Source organism: Rhinopithecus bieti, unplaced genomic scaffold, assembly GCF_001698545.2.
Source record: "Rhinopithecus bieti isolate Rb0 unplaced genomic scaffold, ASM169854v2 scaffold_13261, whole genome shotgun sequence".
Taxonomy (NCBI): Eukaryota; Metazoa; Chordata; class Mammalia; order Primates; family Cercopithecidae; genus Rhinopithecus; species Rhinopithecus bieti.
In genome coordinates this window covers 32,686-42,047 of record NW_016807494.1, presented here as the reverse complement: position 1 = coordinate 42,047, position 9,362 = coordinate 32,686, and the positions used below count along the sequence as shown (strand labels likewise).

At 42.9% G+C, this 9,362-nt stretch overlaps 1 pseudogene; it reads left to right on the top strand.

Moving 5' to 3' along the window:
• Window positions 1–265: 265 nt before the first annotated feature.
• LOC108535919 (nuclease-sensitive element-binding protein 1 pseudogene) lies at window positions 266–5,797 on the top strand (annotated as a pseudogene).
• Window positions 5,798–9,362: the final 3,565 nt, after the last annotated feature.

The window sequence follows — 9,362 nt, the reverse complement described above, 5'->3', positions numbered from 1 at the left end:
TGCAATCATAGCTCACTACAGCTTCAACCTCCCCAGCCCAACTGATCCTCATACCTCAGCCTCCTTAGTAGCTGGGACTACAGGCGCACACCACCTTGCCCAGGTAATTTTTGTGGAGACAGAGTTTGACTATGTTGCCCAGGCTATTGAACTCTTAATGTCTCCTTGGACACATATGTGTCCTGAAGGGCTAATCTTTCTGGGTTAGAATTCACAAATCTGCACTGTGTTGAGTCATCCAATCTTTCTGGTTTGGGCAGTTCTGATGACAAGGTATTCCTCCTTGGGTAGCCTGGGCTGGTGGACTCCTCTAGCTTATAGCTAATTCATTTAAGAAAATTCAGGGCCGGGGCGCGGTGGCTCATGCCTGTAATCCCAGCACTTTGGGAGGCCAAGGTGGGTGGATCACGAGGTCAGGAGATCGAGACCATCCTGGCTAACACGGTGAGACCCTGTCTCTACTAAAATACAAAAAATTAGCCGGGCGTGGTGGCGGGCGCCTGTAGTCCCAGCTACTCTGGAGGCTGAGGCAGGAGAATGGCGTGAACCTGGGAGGCGGAGCTTGCAGTGAGCCGAGATCACACCACTGCACTCCAGCCTAAGCAACAGAGCCAGACTCCGTCTCACAAAAAAAAAAAAAAAGAAAGAAAGAAAGAAAGAAATTCTGAACAGGCCAAGTGCCCGTAATCCCATCACTTGGGGAGACTGAAGGCAGATTGCTTGAGCTCAGGAGTTCTAGACCAGCCTGGACAACATGGCAACACCCTGTCTCTACAAAAAATAGCAGTGTGCCCCCGTAGTAGCGTGCCCCTGTAGTCGCAGTTATTTGGGAGTCTGAGGTGGGAGGATGTGGCTTGAGTCTGTGAGGCTGAAGTTGCAGGAGCTGTGATTGTGCCACTGCTGTCCAGCCTGAGCAACACAGTGAGATCTCATCTCAAAAAATAAATAAAATTGCCCAGCAGAGTCTCTCTTTGACTTCACATCTTCATTAAGTACCTAGGAATGGGTCTAATACAAAATGACTACTAAAGATTTTAGATTAGGATAAAACCTAAAGTCTGAAAACAAGATTTTCCTTGTAACACCTTTATTGAGTTATACTTCACATACCACAATTCACCTATTTAAAATATACAATTCAATAGTTTTTAGTATATACTATTGTATATAGTTCACACTTAACCCTGGAGGATACATTCCAAGACCCCCATTGGATGCCTGAAACTGACGATAGTACTGAATCCTATATATACTGTTTCTTCTATACATACATACCTATGATAAAGTTTAATTTGTAAATTAGCTGAGTAAGAGATTAACAATAACTAATAATAACATAGAACAGGCTGGGCACAGTGGCTCACGCATGTAATCCCAGCACTTTGGGAGGCCAAGGCAGGCGAATTGCTTGAGCCCAGGAGTTCAAGACCAGCCTGGGCAACATGGCAAAACCCCATCTCTATAAAATATACAAAAATTGCCGGGTGTGGTGATGCATGCCTGTGGTCCCAGCTACTGTGGAGGCTGAGGTAGGAATATCATCCGAGCCTGGGGCAGTCCAGGCTACAGTAAGCCATGACTGCACCCCTGCACTCCAGCCTGGATGACAGAGACCCTGTCTCAAAAAAAATAATAAAACAGAGTGGAACAATCACAGCAATATACTGTAACAAATGTATACTGTAATAAAAGTTAATGTATATTGTAACTCTAAATATCTTACACTGTACTCATCTCTTTTCGGACCTCAGTGGTTCAGGGGTAACTGAAACCGTGGCAAGAGAAACTCTGGAGAAGTGGGGACTACTGTAGGCACAGAGTTGTGCAATCACCATGGTTGATTTCAGGACATTTTTTTTTTCTTTTTTTTTTTTGAAACGGAGTCTTGCTCTGTCGCCCAGGCTGGAATGCAGTGGCATGATCTCGACTCACTGAACTTCCACCTCCCGGGTTCAAGTGATTCTCCAGCCTCAGCCTCCCGAGTACCTGGGATTACAGCTGCCCACCACCACCCCTGGTTAATTTTTGTGTTTTTAAGAGAGACAGGGTTTCACCGTATTGGTCAGGCTGGTCTTGAACTCCTCTCCCCTGGTGATCTACCCTCCTCAGCCTCCGAGAGTGCTGGGATCACAGGCGTGAGCCACCACACCTGGTCAATTTCAGGATATTTTCATCAACCCAAAATGAAACCCTGTACAGTGGACTGGACACGGTGGCTCTAGCACTTTGGGAGGCTGAGGCAGGAGGATCCTTTGAGGCCAGCATGTCTGGAATCGGTTCCTTCTGGTGGGTTTTTGGTCTCACTGACTTTCAAAAATGAAGCTGTGGACCTTCGTGGTGAGTGTTAAGAGCTCTTAAAGACGTTGTGTCTAGGAGTTTGTTCCTTCAGATGTGTCCAAAGTTTCTTCCTTCTGGTGGGTTTGTGGTCTCGCTGACTTCAAGAACGAAGCCATGGACCTCCGTGGCGAGTGTTACAGCTCTTAAAGGTGGTGTGAACCCAAAGAATAAGCAGCTGCAAGGGTTATTGTGAAGAGCTAAAGTGCAAATCAGAAAGGAACCACAGCAGGGTGCTGCTGTTGGCTTGGGTGGCCAGCTTCTATTTCCTTATTTGGCCCCGCCCATGTCCTGTTTATTGGTCTATTTTACAGAGTGCTGATTGGTCCATTTTACAGAGTGCTGATTGGTCAATTTTTACAGAATGTTGATTGGTGCATTTACAATCCTCTAGCTAGACACAGAGTGCTAATTGGTGCATTTACAATCCTCTAGCTGGACAGAAAAGCTCTCCAAGTGCCCACCCGACCCAGAAGCCCAGCTGGCTTCACCTCTCACCAGGAGTTTAAGACCAGCATAAGCAACATGATGAGATCCCTGTCTCTGCAAAAAAAAAAAAAAAAAAAAAAAAAAAAAAAATTTTAGCCAGGCTTGGTGGCACACACTGTAGTCCCAGCCACTCCAGAGGCTGAGGCAGGAGAATTGCTTGAGCCCCAAGAGTTCTAGGCTGCAGTGAGCTATGATAAGGCCACTATACTTCAGTCTGGGCAACAGCAAGCAAGACCTTGTTTCTAAAAAAGAAAGACAGAAGAAGAGAGAAACCCTGTACTCATTAGTAGTCACTCCCCATCCCCCACCCCTGACCCTATTCCCATCAGCCCTAAGCAATCCCTAATCTGCCCTTTCTTTCCATGGATTTGCCTGTCCTGGACATTTCACATGAGTGGAATCACACAAAATGTGATTTTCTATGGCTGGCTTCTTTCACTTAGCATATGATGTTTTCAAAGTTCATTCATGTAACATTTACCAGTACTTCATTCCTTTTTATGGCTGAATAATACTTCATTTTATGACATACCACTTTTTTCTTTCTGTTTAACGTTTATTTTAGGTTCAGGGGCACATGTGCAGGTTGTTATATAGGTAAACTCATGTCATGGGGGTTTGTCGTACAGATTATTTCATCACCCAGGTACTAAGCCTATTAGCCAACAGTTATTTTTCTGATCTGCTCCCTCCTCCCACTCTCCACCCTCAAGTGTCTATTGTTCCCCTCTTTTACCACATTTTTCAATGCCTGCTTTTATTACAAAAGTAATACAAGGCCAGGCATGGTGGCTCACGCCTGTGATCCCAGCACTTTGGGAGGCCAAGTTGGGCAGATCACCTGAGGTCAGGAATTGGAGACCAGCCTGGCCAACATGGCAAAACCCTGTCTCTACCAAAAATATAGAAATTAGCCATTGTGGTGGCAGGTGCCTGTAATCCCAGCTACTCGGGAGGCTGAGGCAGAATTGCTTGAACCTGGGAGGCAGAGGTTGCAGTGACCAAGATCGTGCCATTGCAATACAGCCTGGTGACAAGAGAGAAACTCTGTCTCAAAAAAAAAAGATAATACAAAATATTTCGGGCTTGCATTACTGGCAAAAGTGATAAAAAACATTTTACTGCTCATAATTTTATATAATTAACTACTTATAATTTCTCTGTTATAAATACAGATTCAGAAAAAATTAAAAGCACCCATAGCCCTATCATACAGAGATAACCACCATAAACATTGGATATCTTTTGTTCTGAGCTTTATCTATGCAAATATATTTAGTAATTGGAATCATACTTGTAATGTTTGTGTAATATGAATTTTTTTCTTATGGTAAAATGCACATAATATTTACAATTTTTGCCATTTTAAAGTGTATAGTTAGTGGCACTAAGTACATACACATTGTTGTGAAACCATCACCACCATCCACCTCCAGAACTTTTTTATCATCCAAAACTGAAACTCTGTACCCATTAAACAATTAACTCCTCACTCCTCTCCCCCTCAACCCCTGGCAAGCACCATTCTGCTTTTTCTCTATGAATTTGAGAACTCCAGGTTCCTCACATAAGTGGAATCCTACAGTATTTATCCTTATGTGTTATTTCACTGGCTTATTTGGCTGAGCATAAAGTCTTCAAGATTGATCTATGCTGTAGTACAAGAGGACTTCAAGAAGTTAGTGGAAAAATCGAATTAAGTGATTTTTTTTTTTTTAAAGGCTGGGTGCAGTGACTTACACCTGTAATCCCTGCGCTTTGGGAGGCCAAGGTAGGAGGTTCACTTGAGCCCAGGAGTTTGAGACCAGCCTGACCAACATGGTGAAACCCGGTCTCTACTAAAAATACAAAAATTAGCTGGGCGTGGTGGCATGTGCCTGTAATTCCAGCTACTCAGGAGGCTGAGGCAGGAGAATCGCTCGAACCCGGGAAGCGGAGGTTGCAGTGAGCCGAAATTGCGCCATTGCTCTCCAGCCTGGGCGTCACAGCAAGACTCTGTCTCAAAATATAAATAATTAGGTGGGTGGTGGTACGCATCTGTATTCCCAGCTATTCGGGAGGCTGAAGTGAAAGGATTCCTTGAGCCAGGGAGGTTGAGGCTGCAGTAAGCTACGATTGTACCACTGCACTTCAGCTTAAGCAACAGAGTGAGACCCTGTCTCAAAAAATAAAAATAAAAAAATCAAGTTTGATCAGGAGCTGAGAGCATACCCCAGAAAGCCCTGAAAGTAGCCACACCTCTACCACCAGCCTTGGCTGCCCAGGGAGTACTGGCCTCGGCGGCCTCACATCCATGGTCCTCTGGGTAGGGACAAGAAGGTCATAGCAAAGATTTTGGGAAAAGGAAAATGATTCAATGTAAGAAACGCATCTGCCATTTAAAAAGAACCCCAGGAAGTACCTTGGCAGTGTAGGAGCTAGAGAGACTGTGGAGTCTGACGCTGAAGGAGAAAAGGGTGCGGAGGCAGCAGATGTCACAGCCCTGATGGAGTTCCACTGCAAGGCAGTAAATGTGGAGCAGGCCGTAACCATTATAGAAGCTATCCACATCCTGGGGGTCCTCCACACAATTACGAGTGGAATTACCAGAACACTGAGCGTGGGGAAAAGAAGGAAGGATGGGAGAGTGCTCCCAAAGGCCAGGCCCAACAAGACCGGCCCTTCCTCAGGAGAAGGTTCCTGGAGAAGGTTCCTGCCCTACTACCTGAAGAGACCCTATGGACGTGGACCACAGTGTTCCAGCCCTCCAGCGCAGGGAGCAGAGATGGGGGGTGTTGACAGCCAAGGTGCAGGAGCATCAGGTAGACCAATGAGGCAAGATATGTATGTGGCTATAGGCCACAATTCCTCTGGGGCTCTCCTAGCCAAGCCTAGAGAGGATGGTGATGAAGAGGATTTAAAAAAAAAATCAAGGAGATTAGACCCCAGGTCAGCAGCAATGTCGGTGCCCAGATGGAGACCCAGAAAACCCTAAACCACAATATGGCAAAGAGACAAAAGCAGCTGAAAATTTGCCCATGTCCAAGGCTGAGCAGGGTAGGGCTGAGTAAATACCAGCTTACCATCTCTACCATCATCCCCTTTAGTCATACAACAAGAAGAAATGAATGGGAAACTGCAACAATAAGAAATGAACAAAAGATTGGAGCTGAAGACATTGTTTGCTTTTTGCTGCTAACCAGTTACTAGAACTATCTGCATTATCTATGCAACATGGGTTTTTTAAATCACTTTTTTCCTAGAGACAACTCTTTTTGGTAATAACAAATGTGGCTTTCTTAAAAAAAAAAAAAAGTATGGTTTTCTCAATATGTCTCTAAGGATTTTAAATTGTTTCATATCTGGTCAAGATGAGACAAGAACTTCATTTTAAGTTTGTAATAAAAGTGTACAACTTGGTGTTTTTTCAAAATAGTCAATGAACTGCAAGCACTTGTCAATAAAGACCTTAAATAATTGTCAAAAAAGTTAAAATAAAAAATATAAACTGTATTTCTCAACATAGACTTCACCAAGTTCAGGACACTTTTGTAAGTAATGATACCAGCCATTTAGTCCATCCCTAAAGAACTGAGGGTCCTGGGAATGTAACCATGTCAGTGCAGTCTCTTTTACAATATTAACTGAAGAAAAATAGGTGTACTTTTATGGTTTTTTAAAAGATTAGGAAATGAAAAGAAGGCAGAAGGAGGCAAATCAGGACTGTAAGGTGGATGCCTAATGATTTCCTTTTGAAACTCTATTTATTTATTTGTTTGTTTGTTTGTTTTTTGAGGCAGGGCCTCACTCTGTAGTCCAGGCTGGAGTGCAGTGGCACAATCACGGCTCACGACAATCTCTACCCCCTGGGCTCAAGCAATTCTCCCACCTCAGCCTTCTGAGCAACTGGGACTACAGGCATGCGCCACCACGCCTGGCTAATTTTTGTTATTTTTTATAGAAATGGGGTTTCACCATGTTGCCCAGCCTGGTCTCTAATTCCTGGGCTCAAGCAATTCACCTACCTTGGCCTCCCAAAGTGCTGGATTACAGGCATGAGCCGCTGCGTCCAGCCTGTTGAAAGTCTTGCTTGCACAGTTACCCATTTTGATGAGAGGAATGAACAGGAGCATTGTTGTGGCAGAGAAGGACTCCCTAGTGAAGATTTCCCAGGCATCTTCTGCTACAGCTTGGACTAACTTTCTCAAAACACTCCCATAATAAGCAGATGTTATCATTCTTTGGCCCTCTAGAGAGTTAAAAAGTAAAATGCCTCAAGCATCCCAAAAAACTATTGCCATGACCTTTGCTCTTGACTGGTCCGCTTTTTCTGTGACTGGACCACCTCTTGGTTGCCATTGTTTTGATTGTGCCTTGTCTTCAGGATCATATTGGTAAAGCCACGCCTCATCTCCTGTTATGATTTTTTAAGGAAGTGCTTCAGGATCCTGACCCCACTTGTTTAAAATTTCCATTGAAAGCTTTGCTCAATCCTTTTGTAGCTGCTGAGCATGATGACTGCGTGTTCACACTCATTTGTGAGATGTCCCACCCTTGAACCTTGTTACAACATCGGCACATTACCTGTCTGATATGGAAGGAAAAAAATATGCTCTGCTCTCTGCTCTTGTCTGCAACTGATCTGAATGCAACTGTTTTGGCATCCATCAAATTAAAAGTTTGCTCAACTTTAATTTTTCTGTTAGAATTGTGTAAACCGAGCCAATTGAGGTATCTATGGTGTTGGCTATTGTTTCTGCTGTTAATAATTGGTCTTCCTCAGTTAGGGCACAAATAAGGTTAATTTTTTCCTTGAAAATTGATGTGGATGCTCTGTTGCTTCAGGTTTCATCTTCAATATTGTCTTGTCCTCTCTTAAAATGAGTTATCTATTTGTAAACTGCTGAATTCTTTGGTGCATCATCCTCAAAACTTTTGCAAAGCATTGTTAAAAGAAAACTTCAGCCTAATTAAAGGAGTTTAATTGAGCAATGGACAATTTGCAAATTGGGCAGCCCCTAGAATTACAGCAGATTCAGAGAGACTCCAGGGGTGCCTCACGGTCAGAACAAATTTGTAGGCAAAAAAAGTAAAGTGACATACAGAAATCGGAAGTGAGGTACAGAAACAGCTGGATTGGTTACAAGTTGACGTTTGCCTTATTTGAACACAGTTTGAACACTCAGCCGTCTATGAGTGGTTGAAGTGTGGCTGCTAGGATTGGCCAAGACTCAGCGATTGTTACAGGCACATACTCCCAAGTTTTTAATCTTGTCTGCCTATTACAGTAGGTTATAGTTAGTCCACAAGGACTCAAATATAGAAGTATGGACTTCTTCTCAGGCCATATTTAGTTTGCTTTAAGAGCATCAATTTCATTATTCTTCCACCCAAGCCTCACTCTAAAGCTTCCATTTGTCCACCATCAAGCTTCACCACTGATGTTTGTTCTTGCTTCAATTTTAGCAGAATTTATGTTGCTCTGAAAGGGACTCTGTTCAAATTGATGTTTCAGACTACATCCCATTCAGACATGTTATAATAAGTAAGTACAAGTTTATTTTTGTGCAAAAAATTTTTGAAATCCATGCATAGTTTTTTCCTTTTTTTCTTTTCTTTTTTTTGAGACGGAATCTCGCTCTGTTGCCCAGGCTGGAGTGCAGTGATGCGATCTCGGCTCGCTGCAACCTTCACCACTCGGGTTCAAGCAATTTTCCTGCCTCAGCCTCCTGAAGAGCTGGGATTACAGGCACCTGCCACCATGCCCAGCTAATTTTTGTAGTTTTAGTAGAGACGGGATTTTGCCATTTTGGCCAGGCTGGTCTCGAACTCCCGACCTCAGGTGATCTGCTTGCCTCGGCCTCCCAAAGTGCTGGGATTACAGACATGAGCCACCATGCATGGCCAGTTTTTTCATAATATGCATTTTCCATGAACTTTCTTAAGACCTCTCATATATGACAGAATTTTCTTCCTTTTTTAGACTAAATAATTTTCCATTGTATTTATATACCACATTTTCTTTTTACATTCATCCATCAATAAATACTTAAGTTGCTTCCAACTCTTGGCTATTGTGAAATAATACTGCTAAGAACATGGGTGTACAAATATTTGAGTCCTTGCTTTTAATTATTTTGGGTATTTATATTCAGAGTAGAATTGCTGGATCATAATAGTATAGTACTTTTATGTGTAAATCTTTGAAGAACCACCATATTGTTTTCCATAGCAGCTGCACCATTTTACATTCCCAATAGCAGTACACAGTGTTCTGATTTCTTCATATCCTTGCCAACACTTGTTATTATCTGTCTTTTTTATCATAGCTATCCCAGTGGGTGTGAATTGGTATCTCATTGTGGTTTTGATTTGTAGCTCCCCAATAATAATGATCTTGAACAGCCTTTTGTGTGCTTATTGACTTATCTACTGTGGAGAAATGTCTATTCAGATCCTTCGCACATTTTTGAATAGGGTTATTTGTCTTTTTATTTATCAACTTATAAGAGTTTTAAATGTGTTTAAATGTTTTGGATACAAGTGCTTTATCAGATATA